At 48.4% G+C, this 27,115-nt stretch overlaps 1 pseudogene; it reads left to right on the top strand.

Moving 5' to 3' along the window:
* The first annotated feature begins 601 nt into the window (after positions 1-601).
* LOC135536428 (ensconsin-like) overlaps positions 602-27,115 on the top strand; it is a 53,575-nt pseudogene continuing 27,061 nt past the window's right edge.

The following is a 27,115-nucleotide window of genomic DNA, read 5'->3' as shown; positions in this document are numbered from 1 at the left end:
GCTCGCTCTCCCTCGCTCTCTCTTCTGCCACTACTGTTGCAGACTGCCTCTCTCTCTCTCTCTCTCTCTCTCCTGCCACTACTGTTGCAGACTGCCTCTCTCTCTCTCTCCCTGCCACTACTGTTGCAGACTGCCTCTCTCTCTCTCTCTCTCCTGCCACTACTGTTGCAGACTGCCTCTCGCTCTCTCTCTCTCCTGCCACTACTGTTGCAGACTGCCTCTCTCTCTCTCTCTCCTGCCACTACTGTTGCAGACTGCCTCTCGCTCTCTCTCTCTCCTGCCACTACTGTTGCAGACTGCCTCTCTCTCTCTCTCTCTCTCCTGCCACTACTGTTGCAGACTGCCTCTCTCTCTCTCTCTGCCACTACTGTTGCAGACTGCCTCTCGCTCTCTCTCGCCACTACTGTTGCAGACTGCCTCTCGCTCGCTCTCTCTCGCCCTACCTACCTGACGCACTCGGAGGAGAACAGCTGAGATGTGCCTCCGACAGAGGAGGTTAGCCTGCAGCTAGCTAGCATTGTCTGTTAGCCTTTAGCCTGGCAGGACTTCAGTTGTGGTGGTGTGGGGGGACTTTATCTCCACCCCTCCAGCAGCTTGCGGAGGGGTGTTGTTTCCTGCTCCCAGGGTTAGCCAGACTGGGTGCTGGGACAGAGGGATGCCAGGGGGCTGTGTAAGGGGACCAGTGCGCAAGGAGAAGCTGAGGAAGGGGGGCAGCCGGTCTGTCATCCCTGCCCTCTTTACCATCAATGAGGAAGAGGAAGGACAGAAAGGAATAGGAGCACAGAGGAGGAAAAGAGGTATGTTGTGGGGATGGAGGGGATAGAGGGGAGGGCTGGGGTGTTCAGGGGTCACAGAGGAGGAAAAGAGGTATGTTGTGGGGATGGAGAGGAGGGGATAGAGGGGAGGGCTGGGGTGTTCAGGGGTCACTGGTGGGGTATCAACAGGAAAATAGAAGACTGGTGTGTGTCAGGGTTTCGGACGTTTGACAGGCAACATATTAAATAACTGAAAAACCACCAGACCCATATGCATTGGGTGCTTAACCCGGCTAGGGCCCCCACTCCCGGTGACGGAGACCCGGCTAGGGCCCCCACCCCCGGTGACGGAGACCCGGCTAGGGCCCCCAGCCCCTGTGACTGAGACCCGGCTAGGGCGCCCACCCCCGGTGATGGGAGACCACATTTACATTCTGGTAATTCATCTTAACAGAACATGCAACTCCAGGATGCAACAGTGTAACGTTTTTACTCAATTCTGAACTTTGAAGACTTTCCACATTTGACTTTTCCTCTGCCAACAAGACGAGTAATAAACGGCATCATCACTAGCCTATGTCAGTCTACTATCCCCAATAGAATAGACCCAACCTTTCTACTATTGGTCAGCTTGTTGAGAAGGAAACATACAACCAGTAAGCCTAGGCTACATAAAATAAATAAAAACATGAGTCTGATGCAACAGATCAGAACAGTTTAGCATAACATGTTAAACTATTTCTTCACATAAAGCACAGCAATGTCCACAAGGCAGTAGGGCACCGCATCAATGTTTGTTCCGTAATGCAATTAGCTTGGATAAATAACACTGTTGTCTGTACATTGTCTGTTTCATTTGACAGATGAAAATGTCTCTTTTAGGAATGTAGAATGAGTGTGTATTACAAGAGGTCCAGGGGGGGGGGGGGGGGGCTGTCAGACATATTGAATGCAATAAAGGTAACATTTTGGGGGCTCTAAATAATGCCCATTTAATCTCCTATTTATTTAAAATGCAGCAGTACTGATAGATTCTGTCTGATGTTTGGCTCAAACACAGGCTCTGTACCTGTATGCTGTGCGCTTGTGATAAATAAGATGCGTAAAGATTATCGAAAAATACGCACGCCAATTTAATTCCACGTTAATAATGCAACCTAGAGACTAAGCATGACCGGTTCAAATATACTTCCATCGACTGGTGTTTCCATCAGTGAAGAAGTTAAAATTCATTATATTGGAATTTTTATTTGTCTGCTTTAGTTGTTTTTGTGGGGGGTGACAGTGGGGGGAAGAGTCTGGTGTAATGCTGAGGAGATGACACCGGGGGTGTGTGATGCTGAGGAGATGACACCGGGGGTGTGTGATGCTGAGGAGATGACACCGGGGGTGTGTGATGCTGAGGAGATGACACCGGGGGTGTGTGATGCTGAGGAGATGACACCGGGGTGTGTGATGCTGAGGAGATGACACCGGGGGGTGTGTGATGCTGAGGAGATGACACCGGGGGTGTGTGATGCTGAGGAGATGACACCGGGGGTGTGTGATGCTGAGGAGATGACACCGGGGGTGTGTGATGCTGAGGAGATGACACCGGGGGTGTGTGATGCTGAGGAGATGACACCGGGGGTGTGTGATGCTGAGGAGATGACACCGGGGGTGTGTGATGCTGAGGAGATGACACCGGGGGTGTGTGATGCTGAGGAGATGACACCGGGGGTGTGGTGTGATGCAGAGGAGATGACACCGGGGGGTGTGGTGTGATGCAGAGGAGATGACACTGGGGGTGTCTGTGGTGTGATGCAGAGGAGATGACACCGGGGGGTGTGTGATGCTGAGGAGATGACACCGGGGGTGTGATGCTGAGGAGATGACACCGGGGGTGTGATGCTGAGGAGATGACACCGGGGGTGTGTGATGCTGAGGAGATGACACCGGGGGTGTGTGATGCTGAGGAGATGACACCGGGGGGTGTGTGATGCTGAGGAGATGACACCGGGGGTGTGTGATGCTGAGGAGATGACACCGGGGGGTGTGTGATGCTGAGGAGATGACACCGGGGGTGTGTGATGCTGAGGAGATGACACCGGGGGTGTGTGATGCTGAGGAGATGACACCGGGGGTGTGTGATGCTGAGGAGATGACACCGGGGGTGTGTGATGCTGAGGAGATGACACCGGGGGTGTGTGATGCTGAGGAGATGACACCGGGGGGTTTCTGTGGTGTGATGCAGAGGAGATGACACCGGGGGTGTGGTGTGATGCAGAGGAGATGACACCGGGGGTGTGGTGTGATGCTGAGGAGATGACACCGGGGGGTGTCTGTGGTGTGATGCAGAGGAGATGACACCGGGGGGTGTGTGATGCTGAGGAGATGACACCGGGGGGTGTGTGATGCTGAGGAGATGACACCGGGGTGGTGTGTGATGCTGAGGAGATGACACCGGGGGGTGTGATGCTGAGGAGATGACACCGGGGGTGTGTGATGCTGAGGAGATGACACCGGGGGTGTGTGATGCTGAGGAGATGACACCGGGGGTGTGTGATGCTGAGGAGATGACACCGGGGGGTGTGTGATGCTGAGGAGATGACACCGGGGGTGTGTGATGCTGAGGAGATGACACCGGGGGGTGTGTGATGCTGAGGAGATGACACCGGGGGGTTTCTGTGGTGTGATGCAGAGGAGATGACACCGGGGGGTGTCTGTGGTGTGATGCAGAGGAGATGACACCGGGGGGTGTGTGATGCTGAGGAGATGACACCGGGGGTGTGTGATGCTGTGGAGATGACACCGGGGGGTGTCTGTGGTGTGATGCTGAGGAGATGACACCGGGGGGTGTCTGTGGTGTGATGCTGAGGAGATGACACCGGGGGTGTGGTGTGATGCTGAGGAGATGACACCGGGGGTGTCTGTGGTGTGATGCAGAGGAGATGACACCGGGGGTGTGTGATGCTGAGGAGATGACACCGGGGGTGTGTGATGCTGAGGAGATGACACCGGGGGTGTGTGATGCTGAGGAGATGACACCGGGGGTGTCTGTGGTGTGATGCAGAGGAGATGACACCGGGGGTGTCTGTGGTGTGATGCTGAGGAGATGACACTGGGGGTGTCTGTGGTGTGATGCAGAGGAGATGACACCGGGGGTGTGTGATGCTGAGGAGATGACACCGGGGGGGTGTGGTGTGATGCAGAGGAGATGACACCGGGGGGGTGTGGTGTGATGCAGAGGAGATGACACCGGGGGTGTGGTGTGATGCAGAGGAGATGACACCGGGGGGGTGTGGTGTGATGCAGAGGAGATGACACCGGGGGGTGTGTGATGCAGAGGAGATGACACCGGGGGTAGTGTGATGCAGAGGAGATGACACCGGGGGTGTGTGATGCAGAGGAGATGACACCGGGGGTGTGTGATGCAGAGGAGATGACACCGGGGGTGTGTGATGCAGAGGAGATGACACCGGGGGTGTGTGATGCTGAGGAGATGACACCGGGGGTGTGTGATGCTGAGGAGATGACACCGGGGGTGTCTGTGGTGTGATGCAGAGGAGATGACACCGGGGGGGGTGTGGTGTGATGCTGAGGAGATGACACCGGGGGGGTGTGGTGTGATGCAGAGGAGATGACACCGGGGGGTGTGGTGTGATGCAGAGGAGATGACACCGGGGGGGTGTGGTGTGATGCAGAGGAGATGACACCGGGGGGGGGGTGTGGTGTGATGCAGAGGAGATGACACCGGGGGTGTGTGATGCAGAGGAGATGACACCGGGGGTGTGTGATGCAGAGGAGATGACACCGGGGGTGTGATGCAGAGGAGATGACACCGGGGTGTGTGATGCTGAGGAGATGACACCGGGGGTGTGTGATGCTGAGGAGATGACACCGGGGGTGTGTGATGCTGGGGGGGGGGGTGTGCCAGGCTGTATCTGGGGCAGAGAACTGTGGAGAGAGAAGGGATGATATAGTCCATCAGTCACCAGAGTCCTGTTAATTCAGCCTGTCACAACAACTTCCCCCTATCAACAGGCTAGTGATGATACTGGGACTGTGTTTAGTGGTGGTAGTAGCGGTGACTGTCGTATTGCAGTAGAACGCTGCGTGGCTGGTGTGTGTGGTTCCTGTTTGTTCTTGGGGAGCGACTGCCCTGTATGTGACTAGGTGTGTGCTGACACCAGCGCAGCAGGGGCGAGTCGCCAATCAATCAATCAAATGTATTTATAAAGCCCTTTTACCTCAGCTGATATCTCGAAGTGCTGTACAGAAACCCAGCCTAAAACCCCAAACAATGCAGGTGTGGAAGCACGGTGGCTAGGAAAAACTCCCTAGAAAGGCCAGAACCTAGGAAGAAACCTAGAGGAACCAGGCTATGTGGGGTGGCCAGTCCTCTTCTGGCTGTGCCAGGTGGAGATTATAACAGAACATGGCCAAAATGTTCAAATGTTCATAAATGACCAGCATGGTCAAATAATAATAATCACAGTGGTTGAAGAGGGTGCAACAGGTCAGCAACTCAGGAGTAAATGTCAGTTGGCTTTTCATAGCCGATCATTCAGTGTATCTCTACCACTCCTGCTGTCTCTAGAGAGTTGAAAACAGCAGGTCTGGGACAGGTGGCACGTCCAGTGAACAGGTCAGGGTTCCATAGCCGCAGGCAGGACAGTTGAAACTGGAGCAGCAGCACGGCCAGGTGGACTGGGGACAGCAAGGAGTCATCATGTCAGGTAGTCCTGAGGCATGGTCCTAGGGCTCAGGTCCTCCGAGAGAGAGAAAGAGAGAATTAGAGAGAGCCCACTTAAATTCACACAGGACACCGACTAGGACAGGAAGTACACCAGATATAACAAACTGACCCTAGCCCCCTGACACAAACTACTGCAGCATAAATACTGGAGGCTGAGACAGGAGGGGTCGGGAGACACTGTGGCCCCAGCTGAGGACACCCCGGACAGGGCCAAACAGGAAGGATATAACCCCACCAGTGTTGCCAAAGCACAGCCCCCACACCACCAGAGGGATATCTTCAACCACCAATTTACCATCCTGAGACGAGGCCGAGTATAGCCCACAAAGATCTCTGCCACGGCATGAGGGGGCGCCAACCCGGACAGAAAAACCACGTCAGTGACTCAACCCACTCAAGTGACGCATCCCTCCTAGGGACTGCATGGAAGAGCACCAGTAAGCCAGTGACTCAGCCCCTGTAATAGGGTTAGAGGCAGAGATCCCAGTGGAGAGGGGAACCGGCCTGGCAGAGACAGACAGCGCCATTGTCCTTTGGTGCTATATATGAGGTCTACCATGTTATGGTGCTATTATATGAGGTCTGCTGTGTTATGGTGCTATTATATGAGGTCTACTGTGTTATGGTGCTATTATATGAGGTCAACTGTGTTATGGGGGTATATACGAGGTCCACTGTTATATGAGGTCTACTGTGTTATGGCAGTATACAGTGGGGCAAAAAAGTATTTAGTCAGCCACCAGTGGTGCAAGTTCTCCCACTTAAAAGATGAGAGAGGCCTGTAATTTTCATCATAGGTACACTTCAACTATGACAGACAAAATGGGAAGAAAAAAATCCAGAAAATCACATTGTAGGATTTTTAATGAATTTATTTGCAAATTATGGTGGAAAATATGTATTTGGTCACCTAAAAACAAGCAAGATTTCTGGCTCTCACAGACCTGTAACTTCTTCTTGAAGAGGCTCCTCTGTCCTCCACTCGTTACCTGTATTAATGGCACCTGTTTGAACTTGTTATCAGTATAAAAGACACCTGTCCAGAACCTCAAACAGTCACACTCCAAACTCCACTATGGACAAGATCAACGAGCTGTCAAAGGACACCAGAAACACAATTGTAGACCTGCACCAGGCTGGGAAGACTGAATCTGCAATGGGTAAGCAGCTTGGTTTGAAGAAATCAACTGTGGGAGCAATTATTAGGAAATGGAAGACATACAAGACCACTGATAATCTCCATCGATCCGGGCTCCACGCAAGATCTCACCCCGTGGGGTCAAAATGATCACAAGAACCACACGGGGGGACCTAGTGAATGACCTGCAGAGAGCTGGGACCAAAGTAACAAAGCCTACCATCAGTTACACACTACCCCGCCAGGGACTCAAATCCTGCAGTGCCAGACATGTTCCCCTGCTTAAGCCAGTACATGTCCAAGCCCGTCTGAAGTTTGCTAGAGAGCATTTGGATGATCTGGGAGAATATCATATGGTCAGATGAAACCAAAATATAACTTTTTGGTAAAAACTCAACTCGTCGTGTTTGGAGGACAAAGAACTGAGCTGAGTTGCATCCAAAGAACACCATACCTACTGTGAAGCATGGGGGTGTAAACATCATGCTTAGGGGCTGTTTTCTGCAAAGGGACCAGGACGACTGATCCGTGTAAAGGGAAGAATGAATGGGGCCATGTATTGTAAGATTTTGAGTGAAAACCTCCTTCCATCAGCAAGGGCATTGAAGATGAACTATGGCTGGGTCTTTCAGCATGACAATGATCCCAACACATCGCACGGGCAACGAAGGAGTGGCTTCGTAAGAAGCATTTCAAGGTCCTGGAGTGGCCTAGCCAGTCTCCAGATCTCAACCCCATAGAAAATCTTTGGAGGGAGTTGAAAGTCCGTGTTGCCCAGCAACAGCCCCAAAACATCACTGCTCTAGAGGAGATCTGCATGGAGGAATGGGCCAAAATACCAGCAACAGTGTGTGAAAACCGTACAGAAAACGTTTGACCTCTGTCATTGCCAAGAAAGGGTATATAACAAAGTATTGAGAAACTTTTATTGACAAAATACTTATTTTCCACCATAATTTGCAAATAAATTCATAAATCCTACAATGTGATTTTCTTTTTTTTTTTTTTCATTTTGTCTGTCATAGTTGAAGTGTACCTATGATGAAAATTACAGGCCTCATCTTTTAAGTGGGAGAACTTGCACAGTTGGTGGCTGACTAAATACTTTTTGCCCCACTGTATATGAGGTCCACTGTGTTATGGGGGTATATATATGAGGTCTACTGTGTTATGGGGGTATATATATATGAGGTCTACTGTGTTATGGGGGTATATATATATATGAGGTCCACTGTGTTATGGTGGTATATATATGAGGTCTACTGTGTTATGGGGGTATATATATATGAGGTCTACTGTGTTATGGGGGTATATATATATATGAGGTCTACTGTGTTATGGGGGTATATATATATGAGGTCTACTGTGTTATGGTGGTATATATGAGGTCTACTGTGTTATGGGGATGTTTCTTGTAGTCCACGATCACACACTTCGTCTTGCCTCAGTTGCGGGAGTGGTTGTCCTGGCACCGTACTGACCACCTCCCTATGACCTGATCACTGACAATGAGACTAATCACCCTCAGGTCGTTAGCAATCTTAATGATGCTGTTGGAGTTGCGCGTTGCCCCACAGGCTTATGTGATGTAGTACAGAAGGGGACAAAGCACGCACCCTTGCGGGGCCCCCGTGTTGAGGGTCAGTGGTGTGTGTGTGTGTGTGTGTGTGTGTGTGTGTGTGTGTGTGTTGTTGCTTACCCTCACCACCTGGGGGTGGCCTGTCAGGAAGTCCAGGATCCAGTTGCAGAGGGAGGTGTTTAGTCCCAGGGTCCCTATCTTAGTGATGAGTTTTGAGGGCGCTATGGTGTTGAATGCTGAGCTGTAGTCAATGAATAGCATTCTCACATACGTGTTCCTTTTGTCCAGGTGGGAAAGGGCAGTGTGGATTGCAATGGAGATTGCATCATCTGTGGATCTGTTTGGTCGGTATGCAAATTGGGGTGGGTCTAGGGTTTCTGGGATAAATGGTGTTGATGTGAGCCATGACCAGTCTTTCAAAGCACTTCATAGCTACAGACGTGAGTGCTACGGGTCGGTAGTTATTTAGGCAGGTTACCTTAGTGTTCTTGGGCACAGGCACGAGGGCGGTCTGCTTGAAACATGCTGGTAGTACAGACTGGGTCAGGGACCGGTTGAGAATGTCAGTGTAGACAGTTGCCAGCTGGTCAGGTTCATGCTCTGATTACACATCCTGGAAATCTGTCTGGCCCTGTGAATGTTAACCTGTTTGATGGCTCGCCAGCAATCATAGCGGGATTATGACGCTCCTGGTCCAAGTTGAGCAGTACAGCCACAGTACAGCCACTGCTGCCGACTCACTGTACTGATCTCCAGAAGCTAATTTTGTTGATGGGAAATTATGGCAGAAATATTATGTAGAAACAAAAGTGCTTGGTCTATCCTTCTCTGCAGCGCAATCTTTTCTGCACCTGTTTCCACATTGTCGCCTTAAAACCATTTTATTTATCGTTTTTACCATTTTAGTGACCTACCAGGAAAGTAAACTTAGCAACATGTAGTAATATATATTTGTCTTCTACTGTATATTAGCCGACCATTTTGCTCCAAGCCCAGTGGATAATCCTCTCCCTGAAGTAGTGGGGGTTTACTTAGATTAGTTTGTGCTGCAAGTCTCCTGGAAACACGGACTGATCATGAGGATGTGAAAGACAGACTGATCACGAGGTTGTGAAAGACAGACCGATCGCGAGGATGTGAAAGACAGACCGATCGCGAGGATGTGAAAGACAGACCGATCACGAGGATGTGAGACATAAAGACTGATCACGAGGATGTGAGACATAAAGACTGATCACGGGACGTGAAAGAAGGACTGGTCACGAGGACATGATGACTGACCACGAGGATGTGAAAGACATGAAGACTGATCACGAGGATGTGAAAGACGGACTGATCACGAGGATGTGAAAGACGGACTGATCGTGAGGATGAGACATAAAGACTGATCACGAGGATGTGAGACATAAAGACTGATCACGAGGATGTGAGACATAAAGACTGATCACGAGGATATGAGACATAAAGACTGATCACGAGGATGTGAGACATAGACTGATCACGAGGATGTGAGACATAAAGACTGATCACGAGGATGTGAGACATAAAGAGTGATCACGAGGATGTGAGACAAAGACTGATCACGAGGATGTGAGACAAAGACTGATCACGAGGATGTGAGACATAGACTGATCACGAGGATGTGAGACATAAAGACTGATCACGAGGATGTGAGACATAAAGAGTGATCACGAGGATGTGAGACAAAGACTGATCACGAGGATGTGAGACATAAAGACTGATCACGAGGATGTGAGACATAAAGAGTGATCACGAGGATGTGAGACAAAGACTGATCACGAGGATGTGAGACATAGACTGATCACGAGGATGTGAGACATAAAGACTGATCATGATCGGACCGGACCAACATTAAAAGGTACATTCCATTTAGGTGCACCAGGGGAAAAGAGAGAGACAGCCGACGGGAGGATGTGAAAGACAGACCGATCACGAGGATGTGAAAGACAGACCGATCACGAGGATGTGAAAGACGGACTGAACACGAGGATGTAATTGTTAGCACCGGTGCTCCCAACATTAAAAGGTACATTCCATTTAGGTGCACCAGGGGAAAAGAGAGAGACAGCCGACATGAATTCAAGTTACTTTTGAAGCACTTACTGAAAACGGTTTATTATAAAAGATTCATTGTTTATATGAGTACCTGACATGGTCATGAGTCATTTGTGGAACATGAGGTTTCTACACTGCAAAAAAGAAAACGTTCCTGTTGAGAACATTTTACACATTACATTTAAAAATACACTGTCTCTTTAAAAACATCAGGTTGGTGATGATGACATGCATTCATTGCAATGATCAAAGACTGTACAGTATGTCTGGTTTATAAACTCTGTGATGAGACAGTACAGTATGTCTGGTTTATAAACTCTGTGATGAGACAGTACAGTATGTCTGGTTTATAAACTCTGTGATGAGACAGTACAGTATGTCTGGTTTATAAACTCTGTGATGAGACAGTACAGTATGTCTGGTTTATAAACTCTGTGATGAGACAGTACAGTATGTCTGGTTTATAAACTCTGTGATGAGACAGTACGGTATGTCTGGTTTATAAACTCTGTGATGAGACAGTACGGTATGTCTGGTTTATAAACTCTGTGATGAGACAGTACGGTATGTCTGGTTTATAAACTCTGTGATGAGACAGTACGGTATGTCTGGTTTATAAACTCTGTGATGAGACAGTACGGTATGTCTGGTTTATAAACTCTGTGATGAGACAGTACAGTATGTCTGGTTTATAAACTCTGTAATCAGACAGTACAGTATGTCTGGTTTATAAACTCTGATGAGACAGTACAGTATGTCTGGTTTATAAACTCTGTGATGAGACAGTACAGTATGTCTGGTTTATAAACTCTGATGAGACAGTACGGTATGTCTGGTTTATAAACTCTGTGATGAGACAGTACGGTATGTCTGGTTTATAAACTCTGTGATGAGACAGTACAGTATGTCTGGTTTATAAACTCTGATGAGACAGTACAGTATGTCTGGTTTATAAACTCTGTTCATTCCAGGCTGAAAGCTTTCATCCAATGTGTCTACAGGCTCTGTACAACTAAAGCTGGGGGTCAAGGTCAGCTACAGGATGAGTCTGTTGGACACAGTAGTCAGTGATTAACCAACATGTTACTACTGGAAGTGATATCTACCACAACCCTTTACAGAACACAGCTACAGTAATGTAGTGATATCTACCACAACCCTTTACAGAACACAGCTACAGTAATGTAGTGATATCTACCACAACCCTTTACAGAACACAGCTACAGTAATGTAGTGATATCTACCACAACCCTTTACAGAACACAGCTACAGTAATGTAGTGATATCTACCACAACCCTTTACAGAACACAGCTACAGTAATGTAGTGATATCTACCACAACCCTTTACAGAACACAGCTACAGTAATGTAGTGATATCTACCACAACCCTTTACAGAACACAGCTACAGTAATGTAGTGATATCTACCACAACCCTTTACAGAACACAGCTACAGTAATGTAGTGATATCTACCACAACCCTTTACAGAACACAGCTACAGTAATGTAGTGATATCTACCACAACCCTTTACAGAACACAGCTACAGTAATGTAGTGATATCACCACAACCCTTTACAGACAGAACACAGCTACAGTAATGTAGTGATATCTACCACAACCCTCTACAGACAGAACTCTGAAGTACTACAGTGCTACAGTAATGTATCTTCCTAACAGTAACAGTATTTAACACACTGAAGTACTGTTTTAGGGTAGATTGGTCTGCACGCAGGCAACTTGATTTAATTTAACAGTTCTCGTTGCCTGGTGATGGACGTTAGTCGCACGTCAGAAGTGTCATTCCTTTACCTATGTAACGCTCGCTCTCGTTCTCTCTCGTTCTCTCTCGTACTCTCTCGTACTCTCTCGTCCTCTCGTTCTCTCGCTCTCTCTCTCTCGTTCTCATTCTCTCGCTCATGCTCATGTAAAATGTCCTTTCTCCAAAGAAGGTTTCGTCATTTAAAAAAGAAATGCTGTGCTTTCAAGGTGCCGCATTCCATTATGTCTTAGAAGGTAATCGATAATAATCGATACAGGCTACCGGTAAACTGTCTTTCCATATTTAGACAAAAACACTTCCACCCACTCAGCAACATATAGTAGGCTACCAAGACGGACCAGATGGACCAGGCTAGGCTATTCTACTCACAACAGACTGTGGACTGAACACACACACACACAACAGACTGAACACACACACACACACACACACACACACACACAACAGACCGAAGACTGAACACACACACACACACACACACACACACAACAGACCGAAGACTGAACACACACACACACACACACACACACACACAGACCGAAGACTGAACACACACACAACAGGCCGAGGACTGAACACACACACACACACACACAACAGACCGAAGACTGAACACACACACACACACACACACACAACAGACCAAAGACTGAACACACACACACACACACACACAACAGACCGAAGACTGAACACACACACACAACAGACTGAACACACACACATGCACACACACAACAGACCGAAGACTGAACACACACACAACAGGCCGAGGACTGAACACACACACACACACACACAACAGACCGAAGACTGAACACACACACACACACACACACACACAACAGACCAAAGACTGAACACACACACACACACACACACAACAGACCGAAGACTGAACACACACACACACACACAACAGACTGAACACACACACATGCACACACACAACAGACCGAGGACTGAACACACACACACACACAACAGACTGAAGACTGAACACACACACACACACAACAGACCGAAGACTGAACACACACACACACACACACACACAACAGACCGAAGACTGAACACACACACACACACACACACACACACAACAGACCGAAGACTGAACACACACACACACACACACACACACAACAGACCGAAGACTGAACACACACACACACACACACACACAACAGACCGAAGACTGAACACACACACACACACACACACACACAACAGACCGAAGACTGAACACACACACACACACACACAACAGACCGAAGACTGAACACACACACACACACACACACACAACAGGCCGAAGACTGAACACACACACACACACAACAGACTGAACACACACACATGCACACACACAACAGACTGAAGACTGAACATACACACACACACACAACAGACTGAACACACACACACACACACACACACACAGGCCGAAGACTGAACACACACACACACACAACAGACTGAACACACACACACACACACACACAACAGACCGAAGACTGAACTGATATTGCAGGTGAAAACCTGAAGAAAATCCAACCAGGAAGTGCTGTTTTCCTGAAACCTCTCTATTCCATTGGATGCCTTGCCTCCATTTAAAGGGATATCAACCAGATTCCTTTCCCTGTGGCTTCCACATGTTGTGAACAGTCTTTAGACATAGTTTCAGGCTTTTATTCTGAAGAATGATCGAGAATGATCACATTGTGTCAGTTGATAGCTGTGTGTCCCCAGAGTTTTGCGCGAGCAGCTTGGAGCAGACCTTTTCTCTCTCTCTCCTATTGAAAAAGCTACCGTCCGGTTGAAATATTATCGATTATTCATTGTAAAAATAACCTGAGGGTTGATTATAAAAAACGTTTGACATGTTTCTACGAACTTTACGGATACTATTAATTTTTATTACTTTTCTGACTTTCGTGACCAATCTACTTTGCTGCTAGCTGCTTGTAATGTTTTGTCTGCTGAGAGAGACATAAACGCTTGGTTTGCTTTCGTGTGTAAAGCTTTTTTGAAATCCTACACGCCAGATGGATTAACAACAAGCTCAGCTGTGTTTTGGTATATTGCACTTGTGATTTCATGAAAATTAAATATTTTTGTAATTTAATTTGGCGCTCTGCAATTCAGAGGGTGTTGATGAAAATGATCCCGCTAATGGGATGGGTGCGCCAAGAGGTTTCAACTGGCAGCTTCAATAGTATCCGCAAAACACCAGTCTCAACGTCAACAGTGAAGAGGCGACTCCAGGATGCTAACCTTCTAGGCAGAGTTGCAAAGAAAAAGCCATATCTCAGACTGGCCAATAAAAATAACAGATTAAGATGGTAAAAGAACACAGACACTGGACAGAGGAACTCTGCCTAGAAGACCAGCATCCTGGAGTCGCCTCTTCACTGTTGATGTTGAGACTGGTGTTTTGAGGGTACTATTTATTGAAGCTGCCAGTTGAGGACTTGTGAGGCGTCTGTTTCTCAAACTAGACACTCTAATGTACTTGTCCTCTTGTTCAGTTGTGCACCGGGGCCTCCCACTCTTCTTTCTATTCTGGTTAGAGCCAGTTTGCGCTGTTCTGTGAAGGGAGTCGTACACAGCGTTGTATGAGATCTTCAGTTTCTTGGCATTTTCTCACATGGAATAGACTTCGTTTGTCAGAACAAGACTAGACTGACGAGTTTCAGAAGAAAGGTCTTTGTTTCCGGCCATTTTGAGCCTGTAATCGAACCCACAAATGCTGATGCTCCAGATACTCAACTAGTCTAAAGGCCAGTTTTATTGCTTCTTTAATCAGAACAACAGTTTTCAGCTGTGCTAACATAATTGCAAAAGGGTTTTCTAATGATCAATTAGCCTTTAATAATGATAAACTTGGATTAGCTAACACAACATGCCATTGGAACACAGGAGTGATGGTTGCTGATAATGGGCCTCTGTACGCCTATGTAGATATTCCATAAAAAAATCTGCTGTTTCTTGCTACAATAGTCATTTACAACATTAACAATGTCTACACTGTATTCCTGATCAATTTGATGTTATTTTAATGGACAAAAAATTTGCTTTTCTTTCAATAACAAGGACATTTCTAAGTGACCCCACACTTTTGAACGTTAGTGTAGGTTAGGCTGTTACTCCTCACAGTTCCAGACAGGGCTGTTCACAGGGAAGATTGGCTGCTCTGTGTGGGTGGCTGGCTGCTCTGCGTGGGTGGCTGGCTGGCTGCTCTGCGTGGGTGGCTGGCTGCTCTGCGTGGGTGGCTGGCTGCTCTGTGTGGGTGGCTGGCTGGCTGCTCTGCGTGGGTGGCTGGCTGCTCTGCGTGGGTGGCTGGCTGCTCTGCGTGGGTGGCTGGCTGCTCTGCGTGGGTGGCTGGCTGCTCTGCGTGGCTGGCTGGCTGCTCTGCGTGACTGGCTGGCTGCTCTGCGTGACTGGCTGGCTGCTCTGCGTGGCTGGCTGGCTGCTCTGCGTGACTGGCTGGCTGGCTGCTCTGTGTGTTGTCCTGACGTTAATGTCATGACTTTAATTTGATCAAATAATGACCTACGTTAAATTATTATTTTTTTAATGTAAATGCATTTTTTTTATTGTTTTAAATTTATCAATCATGTAACAATTAACTTATTAGGAATCTGGGGAGAAGATTTGCCGTCTCCTGAATTGAACAGATCTTCAATAAGTCAATATTACCTCATCGGTCTCATTCTGAACGTCACATCATCGTTGGATCCGCAAGAACCCTTCTGAATATTCAGTACTACACATTATTTATTTACTAACAATGCTAAATGATAAGATAACATGGGATACACACACAGTGTCAGCTATTGGTTAGATACTTAGTCCACTCGGGACTTGTTGTCGTTGTATTACCACAATATGACACTTGGAGAGGGGCGGGAGAGAGAGAGTCATTCATACATACAGACTACGCTCACAATAACCCTAATACCTTGCTCCGAACTGCCGCTCTTTTGGGTAAGATGTAATCCGTATATTTACGTGTTGAAGCCTTCGTAGGCAGAGTTCCGCTTGGTGAGAAAGGGCCTTTTCCTCGATGTTTGTCTCTGATTGTCTCCAAGGTGTCACAATGTCCTTTCTCTGAGTTGTCTGTTTACTTGCACTCTTTCTGGGAGAGGGTTCTTCTGAGGACGCCTAATCAATAATTTCAACGGAAAGTCAACCTGATAAACACCGTATGAAAACTCTCTAAGTTACAATGTTTTTTTCCTTCAAGCAACTTTTTAATGACATCACAAAATATGCATACATTTTCCATATTTCATCATTCATAAAACCCCCTGTCCCTCTCTGCGCGAGAGTAGAGCTGATCCTCTGGATCCCCACAGGAGAGTCATGACAGTGGTTGAAGTCATGGAGCACTCTACGAGCCGATCAATACACTGCCCTCCGATAGTCAACCAGTCAGCTGATCAATACACCTCCCTGTCATAGTCAGCTGACCGCTGTGTTTCTGTCTGTCCTCAGTCTCTGACTCTCAGACCAAAGCAGAGGAGAGGAGATGGTCGGGTCAGACCCAGTCCTCCACCCCGACCGTAACATTATCACCTACTGACAGCAACAATGCTGCTAACAAACCAGGTGACCTTTAACCTCCTTTTCTATCCGCCTTTATCACCTCTTCCTTATCTCTCTCTCTGTCTCTGTCTGTCTGTCTGCCCCTCTTCCTGATCTGTCTGCCCTCTTCCTGATCTGTCTGCCCCTCTTCCTGATCTGTCTGCCCCTCTTCCTGATCTGTCTGCCTCTCTTCCTGATCTGTCTGCCCCTCCTCCTGATCTGTCTGCCCCTCCTGATCTGTCTGCCTCTCTTCCTGATCTGTCTGCCCCTCCTCCTGATCTGTCTGCCCCTCTTCCTGATCTGTCTGCCCCTCTTCCTGATCTGTCTGCCCCTCTTCCTGATCTGTCTGCCCCTCTTCCTGATCTGTCTGCCCCTCCTCCTGATCTGTCTGCCCCTCCTCCTGATCTGTCTGCCTCTCTTCCTGATCTGTCTGCCTCTCTTCCTGATCTGTCTGCCCCTCCTCCTGATCTGTCTGCCCCTCCTCCTGATCTGTCTGCCCCTCCTCCTGATCTGTCTGCCCCTCCTCCTGATCTGTCTGCCCCTCTTCCTGATCTGTCTGCCTGCCTGCCCCTCTTCCTTGTCTGTCTGTCTGTCTGTCTGTCTGTCTATCCCTCTTTCTGTGTGTGTGTGTGTGTACAGTTGGAAACTTAGATCTAGAGTGTGCGTGTTCCACTCTCTAAACGTTGTGTTTATGTTACAGAGCCGTTGGTCCTCAAGATCGACGAGCGACAGAGACTGGCCCGGGAGCGTCGAGAGGAGCGGGAGAAACAGACCGGTGTGTATACTGCAAACTGTGTGTGATCGTCTTTTGGGGGATGGGGAGGCTATAAACACACCCAGAGGCCTGGAGCAGCTTTCTGAATCGCCAGCTGTGGGTCATGTGACGAGGCTTTAGTCCTGAACAACACAAAGACAATCCTCTCTGCTAGGTGCACACACGCACGCCAAAGCATCCCGTTCACAGTCGTCGCCCCCACACACAACCCCATGACCCCCTTTATGTAACCTGGGTACCATGGTAACGGGGCAGTGAACCTTCACTACTACATACCACATTCCCTTAGTCATGTTGAGAGAGAGGAGCTACACTACTACATACCACATTCCCTTAGTCATGTAGAGAGAGCTACACTACTACATACCACATTCCCTTAGTCATGTAGAGAGAGGAGCTACACTACTACATACCACATTCCCTTAGTCATGTAGAGAGAAGAGCTACACTACTACATACCACATTCCCTTAGTCATGTAGAGAGAGAGGAGCTACACTACTACATACCACATTCCCTTAGTCATGTAGAGAGAGAGGAGCTACACTACTACATACCACATTCCCTTAGTCATGTAGAGAGAGGGGCTACACTCCTACATACCACATTCCCTTAGTCATGTAGAGAGAGGAGCACTCCTACATACCACATTCCCTTAGTCATGTAGAGAGAGGAGCTACACTACTACATACCACATTCCCTTAGTCATGTAGAGAGAGGAGCTACACTCCTACATACCACATTCCCTTAGTCATGTAGAGAGAGGAGCTACACTCCTACATACCACATTCCCTTAGTCATGTAGAGAGAGGAGCACTCCTACATACCACATTCCCTTAGTCATGTAGAGAGAGGAGCTACACTCCTACATACCACATTCCCTTAGTCATGTAGAGAGAGGAGCTACACTCCTACATACCACATTCCCTTAGTCATGTAGAGAGAGGAGCTACACTACTACATACCACATTCCCTTAGTCATGTAGAGAGAGGAGCTACACTACTACATACCACATTCCCTTAGTCATGTAGAGAGAGGAGCTACACTCCTACATACCACATTCCCTTAGTCATGTAGAGAGAGGAGCTACACTCCTACATACCACATTCCCTTAGTCATGTAGAGAGAGGAGCTACACTCCTACATACCACATTCCCTTAGTCATGTAGAGAGAGGAGCTACACTACTACATACCACATTCCCTTAGTCATGTAGAGAGAGAGGAGCTACACTACTACATACCACATTCCCTTAGTCATGTAGAGAGAGGAGCTACACTACTACATACCACATTCCCTTAGTCATGTTGAGAGAGAGGAGCTACACTACTACATACCACATTCCCTTAGTCATGTAGAGAGAGGAGCTACACTACTACATACCACATTCCCTTAGTCATGTAGAGAGAGGAGCTACACTACTACATACCACATTCCCTTAGTCATGTAGAGAGAGGAGCTACACTACTACATACCACATTCCCTTAGTCATGTAGAGAGAGAGGAGCTACACTCCTACATACCACATTCCCTTAGTCATGTAGAGGAGCTACACTACTACATACCACATTCCCTTAGTCATGTAGAGAGAGGAGCTACACTACTACATACCACATTCCCTTAGTCATGTAGAGAGAGGAGCTACACTCCTACATACCACATTCCCTTAGTCATGTAGAGAGAGGAGCTACACTCCTACATACCACATTCCCTTAGTCATGTAGAGAGAGGAGCTACACTCCTACATACCACATTCCCTTAGTCATGTAGAGAGAGGAGCTACACTACTACATACCACATTCCCTTAGTCATGTAGAGAGAGAGCACTCCTACATACCACATTCCCTTAGTCATGTAGAGAGAGGAGCTACACTACTACATACCACATTCCCTTAGTCATGTAGAGAGAGGAGCTACACTACTACATACCACATTCCCTTAGTCATGTTGAGAGAGGAGCTACACTCCTACATACCACATTCCCTTAGTCATGTAGAGAGATGAGCTACACTACTACATACCACATTCCCTTAGTCATGTAGAGAGAGAGCACTCCTACATACCACATTCCCTTAGTCATGTAGAGAGAGGAGCTACACTCCTACATACCACATTCCCTTAGTCATGTAGAGAGAGGAGCTACACTACTACATACCACATTCCCTTAGTCATGTAGAGAGAGGAGCTACACTACTACATACCACATTCCCTTAGTCATGTAGAGAGAGGAGCTACACTACTACATACCACATTCCCTTAGTCATGTAGAGAGAGAGGAGCTACACTACAACAAACCACAATCCCTTAGTCATGTAGAGAGAGGAGCTACACTACTACATACCACATTCCCTTAGTCATGTAGAGAGAGGAGCTACACTACTACATACCACATTCCCTTAGTCATGTAGAGAGAGAGGAGCTACACTACTACATACCACATTCCCTTAGTCATGTAGAGAGAGAGGAGCTACACTACTACATACCACATTCCCTTAGTCATGTAGAGAGAGGAGCTACACTCCTACATACCACATTCCCTTAGTCATGTAGAGAGAGGAGCTACACTACTACATACCACATTCCCTTAGTCATGTAGAGAGAGGAGCTACACTACTACATACCACATTCCCTTAGTCATGTAGAGAGAGGAGCTACACTACTACATACCACATTCCCTTAGTCATGTAGAGAGAGGAGCTACACTACTACATACCACATTCCCTTAGTCATGTAGAGAGGGAGGAGCTACACTACTACATACCACATTCCCTTAGTCATGTAGAGAGAGGAGCTACACTACTACATACCACATTCCCTTAGTCATGTAGAGAGAGGAGCTACACTACTACATACCACATTCCCTTAGTCATGTAGAGAGGAGCTACACTACTACATACCACATTCCCTTAGTCATGTTGAGAGAGGAGCTACACTACTACATACCACATTCCCTTAGTCATGTAGAGAGAGGAGCTACACTACTACATACCACATTCCCTTAGTCATGTAGAGAGAGGAGCTACACTACTACATACCACATTCCCTTAGTCATGTAGAGAGGGAGGAGCTACACTACTACATACCACATTCCCTTAGTCATGTAGAGAGAGGAGCTACACTCCTACATCAGACTGTTGTCTACTACCTGACCCGCAACACCAAGCCTTACTGTGTGTCAGCTGCCAGGGAGGCTGTGTGGCAGGAGAGGGAGGAGAGGGCCAGACACTACTATGACAAACACCTGGAGGAGAGGAAGAGGAAGATGGAGGAACAGAGGAGGAAGGAGGACAGGAGACGATCTGCTGTGGAGGAGAAGAGAAGACAGAACCTGGAGGAGGAGAAGGTGACGGACACACTACACACTCTATACACACACACTACACACTCTATACACACACACTACACACTCTATACACACACACTACACACACACTACACACTCTATACACACACACACACACACTGTACACACACACACACTCACACACACACACACACACACACACACACACACTCTACACACTGGATACACTGTACACTCACTCTACACACACACTGTACACACTACACACCCTCACTCTACACACACACTGAATACACTGGACACACACACTACACACACTGAATACACTGGACACACACTGTGGTGTCTCAACAGTGAAGAGATGACTCTGGTTGCAAAGAAACTCAGATCAGATTAAGATGTGCAAAAGAACACTGGACAAAGGAACTCCAAAGTGACCTTTGACAATACGTTAACAGTGAAGAGGTGACTCCGGGATGCTGGTCTTCTAGGCAGAGTTCCTCTGTCCAGTGTCTGTGTTCTTTTGCCCATCTTAACCTTTTATTTTTATTGGCCAGTCTGAGATACAGCTTTTTCTTTGCAACTCTGCCTCAAAAACCAGCATCCCGGAGTCGCCTCTTTCACTGCTGACATTGAGACTGGTGTTTTGAGGGTACTATTTAATGAAGCTGCCAGTTGAGGACTTGTGAGGCATCTGTTTCTCATACATTCTAATGTACTTGTCCTTGCTCAGTTGTGCACTGGGGCCTCCCACTCCTCTTTCTATTCTGGTTAGAGACAGTTTGCGCTGTTCTGTGAAGGGAGTAGTACACAGCGTTGTAAGAGATCTTCAGTTTCTTGGCATTTTCTCGCATGGAGTAGACTTAATTTCTCAGAACAAGAATAGACTGATGAGTTTCAGAAGAAAGGTCTTTGTTTCTGGCCATTTTGAGCCTGTAATCGAACTCACAAATGCTGATGCTCCAGATACTCAACTAGTCTAAAGAAGGCCAGTTCTATTGCTTCTTTAATCAGAACAACAGTTTTCAGCTGTGCTAACATAATTGTAAAAGGGTTTTCTAATGATCAATTATCATTTTAAAAGTATAAACTTGGATGAGCTAACACAATGTGCCATTGGAACACAGGAGTGATGGTTGCTGATAATGGGCCTCTGTTCACCTATGTAGATATTCCATTAAAGATCAGCCGTTTCCAGCTACAACAGTCATTTACAACATTAACAATGTCTACACTGATAAATTTGATGTTATTTTAAGGTACCAAAATGTGCTTTTCTTTCAAAAACAAGAATACTTCTAAGTGACCCCAAACTTTTGAATGGTAGTGGAGGTTAGGCTGTTGTAGGTAAAGTGGTGGGTCGACGGTGTAGAACCTTTTGAGGATCTGAGGACCCCTGACAAGTCTTTTCAGTCTCCAGAGGGGGAATAGGTTTTGTCGTTCCCTCTTCATGACTGTCTTGGTGTGTTTGGACCATGTTAGTTTGTTGGTGATGTGGACACCAAGGAATTTGAAGCTCTCAACCTGCTCCACTGCAGCCCCATCGATGAGAATGGGGCCGTGGCTCGGTGCTCCTTTTCCTGTAGTCCACAATCATCTCCGTAGTCTTGGTTACGTTGAGGGAGAGGATGTTTTTCTGGCACCACACGGCCAGGTCTCTGACAGTAAACAGGCTGTCTCGTTGTTGTCGGTGATCAGGCCCTACCACTGTCGTTTAGTCAACAAACTTAATGATGGTGTTGAAGTCGTGGGAAAACTGTGTACACGTGTGTATACACATACACACACACACACACACACACAGACACTGTACGCACAGACAAACACTGTAACACATACACACCTGCTTTAGGTGTAAAAATGCTACGAGGGTGAAGAATGCTGGTGGGAGAGAGGCGTTTCTAATAGAGAGAAGATCCCTACTAGTCTACAGTAGACCCACTCCCACTTTCATCTCTGTTGGCGTTTCACTGTTCACCTGTGTTGTGGCTGCTTCTACCTATCTGGCTGTTTTATGTTGGCCAGCACACACACACACACACACACACACACACACACACACACACACACACACACACACACACACACACACACACACACACACACACATCACTGGAATACCTGAATGTTGATTGTAGCAATGAGAACTCATTCAGGAAGAGGGACACAATCTGAACGTGACACAGATTTCCTGTTGACGTTGTTGACATGTTCTGGTTGGTTGACTGCGATGGTTGTTGTTGTGTAGGCCCGTCATGAGGCGGTGATGCGTCGGACGGTGGAGAGAAGTCAGAGAGCCAAACACACACCCAACCACTGGTCCTGGGGCGGAGCACTGCCTGGAAACACACCCACCACACCCGGGGGTAAACACACACCACACCCTGGGGCGTAATCACCCACCACACCCGGGGGTAAACACACACCACACCCTGGGGCGTAATCACCCACCACGCCCGGGGTAAACACGCACCACACCCTGGGGCGTAATCACCCACCACGCCCGGGGTAAACACACACCACACCCTGGGGCGTAATCACCCACCACACCCGGGGTAAACACGCACCACACCCTGGGGCGTAATCACCCACCACACCCGGGGTAAACACACACACACCCTGGGGCGTAATCACCCACCACACCCGGGGTAAACACACACCACACCCTGGGGCGTAATCACCCACCACACCCGGGGTAAACACACACCACACCCTGGGGCGTAATCACCCACCACACCCGGGGTAAACACCCACCACACCCTGGGGCGTAAACACCCACCACACCCTGGGGCGTAAACACCCACCACACCCTGGGGCGTAATCACCCACCACACCCTGGGGTAAACACACACCACACCCTGGGGCGTAATCACCCACCACACCCGGGGTAAACACACACCACACCCTGGGGCGTAATCACCCACCACACCCGGGGTAAACACACACCACACCCTGGGGCGTAATCACCCACCACACCCTGGGGTAAACACACACCACACCCTGGGGCGTAATCACCCACCACACCCGGGGTAAACACACACCACACCCTGGGGCGTAATCACCCACCACACCCGGGGTAAACACCCACCACACCCTGGGGCGTAATCACCCACCACACCCTGGGGTAAACACACACCACACCCTGGGGCGTAATCACCCACCACACCCGGGGTAAACACACACCACACCCTGGGGCGTAATCACCCACCACACCCTGGGGCGTAATCACCCACCACACCCGGGGGTAAACACACACACACCCTGGGGCGTAATCACCCACCACACCCGGGGTAAACACGCACCACACCCGGGGGTAAACACGCACCACACCCTGGGCGTAATCACCCACCACACCCGGGGGTAAACACACACCACACCCTGGGCGTAATCACCCACCACACCCGGGGGTAAACACGCACCACACCCTGGGGCGTAAACACGCACCACACCCGGGGGTAAACACACACCACACCCTGGGGCGTAATCACCCACCACACCCTGGGGCGTAAACACGCACCACACCCGGGGTAAACACACACCACACCCTGGGGCGTAATCACCCACCACACCCGGGGGTAAACACGCACCACACCCTGGGGCGTAAACACGCACCACACCCTGGGGCGTAAACACGCACCACACCCTGGGGCGTAAACACGCACCACACCCTGGGGCGTAAACACGCACCACACCCTGGGGCGTAAACACGCACCACACCCTGGGGCGTAATCACGCACCACACCCTGGGGCGTAATCACCCACCACACCCTGGGGCGTAATCACCCACCACACCCTGGGGCGTAATCACCCACCACACCCTGGGGCGTAATCACCCACCACACCCTGGGCGTAATCACCCACCACACCCTGGGGCGTAATCACCCACCACACCCTGGGGCGTAATCACCCACCACACCCTGGGGTAAACACCCACCACACCCTGGGGCGTAAACACCCACCACACCCTGGGGTAAACACCCACCACACCCTGGGGCGTAAACACCCACCACACCCTGGGGCGTAAACACCCACCACACCCTGGGGCGTAAACACCCACCACACCCTGGGGTAAACACCCACCACACCCTGGGGCGTAAACACCCACCACACCCTGGGGTAAACACCCACCACACCCTGGGCGTAAACACCTGTTGCACCCCATGGGTGGAATACATATCTACATTCATTCAATTCCATTACCTTTCTGTTCCCGGAGAGTGTGCCTCTTTGTGTTTGTGTGTTTTATTTTTATTAAGTTGAGTCTGTTGCATGTTCATCCTATTTGTTGGCTGGTGTTTATGCTGACTCATACCATGCTCTCTCTCTCTCTCCCCACACTGTACACACACACAAACACTCTATCGCTCGCTGCCCTCCTCCCCACTTCCCCCTGTCTCTACCTCTCTCTGCTCTCTGGTTGTTTTGTCCTGTTGCAGGTTTTGTCGAGTCGTCGTTCCTCTATCCCCTCGACCTAGCAGGGCTGGAGCACCATCTCCAAGGTGCATTCAGTGTCTACCGCAGATACGGCCTGAGCCACCAATGTGAATATATCACTCTCAGCTAGCACTAGCCTGCTACCTAGCATTAGCTAGTTAGCATTAGCTTGGTAGCTAGTTGAACTGAATGTGAATGTTCTGCTTGATTAGCGTGAGCAAAATGATAATGAATTAGCATTAGCATGTCGGTGTGTTATGTGAGTATGTATCCCTATTGGTTAGCGGTAGAGAACAGTAGCTAGTTCCCTCATCATTAGCGCTAAACATCAGTGTTGTAGTAATCACTACACCTTGAGTCCGAATGGATTCCCAAGTCCCCCTGGTGGAGGAAGTCCCCTGGTGGAGGAAGTCCCCCTGGTGGAGGAAGTCCCCTGGTGGAGGAAGTCCCCTGGTGGAGTCTGTGTGTGGCACGTTCTTCCCACTGCTAGAGAACAGAACCTACGCTGCTCAGTGCTGCTAATATTCTGCTTGTCATAGTAGCCTGTCCAGTCCGAGTGCTTACAAGTCACGAGAAGGCCGGTCCAGGTCCAGGTCACCAGGACTTCACCAATGAGCTCCAAGTTGATTCACAAGTCATTACAAAACTGCTAAACAATTGCGGATATCTGACTAAAGCTAGCTACCATCAGTAGGTATGGGTGCCCTTTCCTCTGAGCTAGCCCCCAGATGCTAGCACCATAATGCTGTTGGTTCCAGTATGCTAACAGACCTGGTTTTGTCATAGAATAGAGCAGTAGCACCTCTAGAGTGTGTTGGCTGGAAAGCTCTCTTGCGCTCCCTTTGTTTTCTCGTTTTCACTTTCTCCCTCCTCTCTCTGTCAGATCTCCCCCTCTCTCTCTCAGCTCTCCCCCTCCCTTTCTCTCAGCTCTCCCTCTCTCTCTCTCAGCTCTCCCTCTCTCTCTCTCAGCTCTCCCCCTCTCTCTCTCAGCTCTCCCCCTCTCTCTCAGCTCTCCCCCTCTCTCTCTCAGCTCTCCCCCTCTCTCTGTCAGCTCTCCCTCCTCTCTCTCAGCTCTCCCCCTCTCTCTGTCAGTCTGTTATCTGATATCTGTTCTGTCTGTGTATCTGTGTCTGTAGATGCTGACAGACGGTCTGTGTCGACCATGAACCTTTCTAAGCATGCAGCTGATCCAGTTATAACCAAGAGACTGTCCTACTCCTCTGCCACCCTCTTAAATTCTCCAGACAGAGGTAAACACACACATACGTGTGTATACACTAAACAAAAATATAAACGCAACATGTAACGTGTTGGTCCCAAGTTTCATGATCTCAAAAAAAAAATCCCGGAAATTGTACAAAAAAATGTGTTCACATCCCTGAGCATTTCTCCTTTGCCAAGATAACCCATCCACCTGACAGGTGTGGCATATCAAGAAGTTGATTAAACGGCATGATCATTACACAGATGCACCTTGTGCTAGGGACAATAAAAGGCCACTTTAAAATGTGCAGTTTTGTCACACAACACAATGCTACAGATGTCTCTAGTTTTGAGGGAGCGTGCTATTGGCATGATGACTGCAGGAATGTCAACCAGAGCTGTTGCCAGAGAATTGAATGTTAATTTCTCTACCATAAGCCGCCTCCAATATAATTGTAGTGAATTTGGAAGCAGGGGGGCTGAGGAACCCCTGCCCAGTCATGTGAAATCCATAGATAAAGACTTAATGAATTTCATTTAATTAACTGATTTCCTTATATGAATTGTAACTCAGTAAAATATGTTTAATTGTTGCGTGTTGCGTTTATATTTTAGGTGTGCACACAGATGATCATATTGTACAGAAGAAGGTATTAATAAACTATTGCTGTTACTACAGTGTTTGTTTCATCTCTAAGTTCTCATTGGTTGGTTTGTCGAGTAAAGTTTACATTGGCTAACAT

The sequence above is a fragment of the Oncorhynchus masou genome, unplaced genomic scaffold, assembly GCF_036934945.1.
Source record: "Oncorhynchus masou masou isolate Uvic2021 unplaced genomic scaffold, UVic_Omas_1.1 unplaced_scaffold_617, whole genome shotgun sequence".
NCBI classification, from domain to species: Eukaryota; Metazoa; Chordata; class Actinopteri; order Salmoniformes; family Salmonidae; genus Oncorhynchus; species Oncorhynchus masou.
Note: the sequence above shows the minus strand (reverse complement) of the source record. Positions and strands in the feature narration are given on the sequence as shown.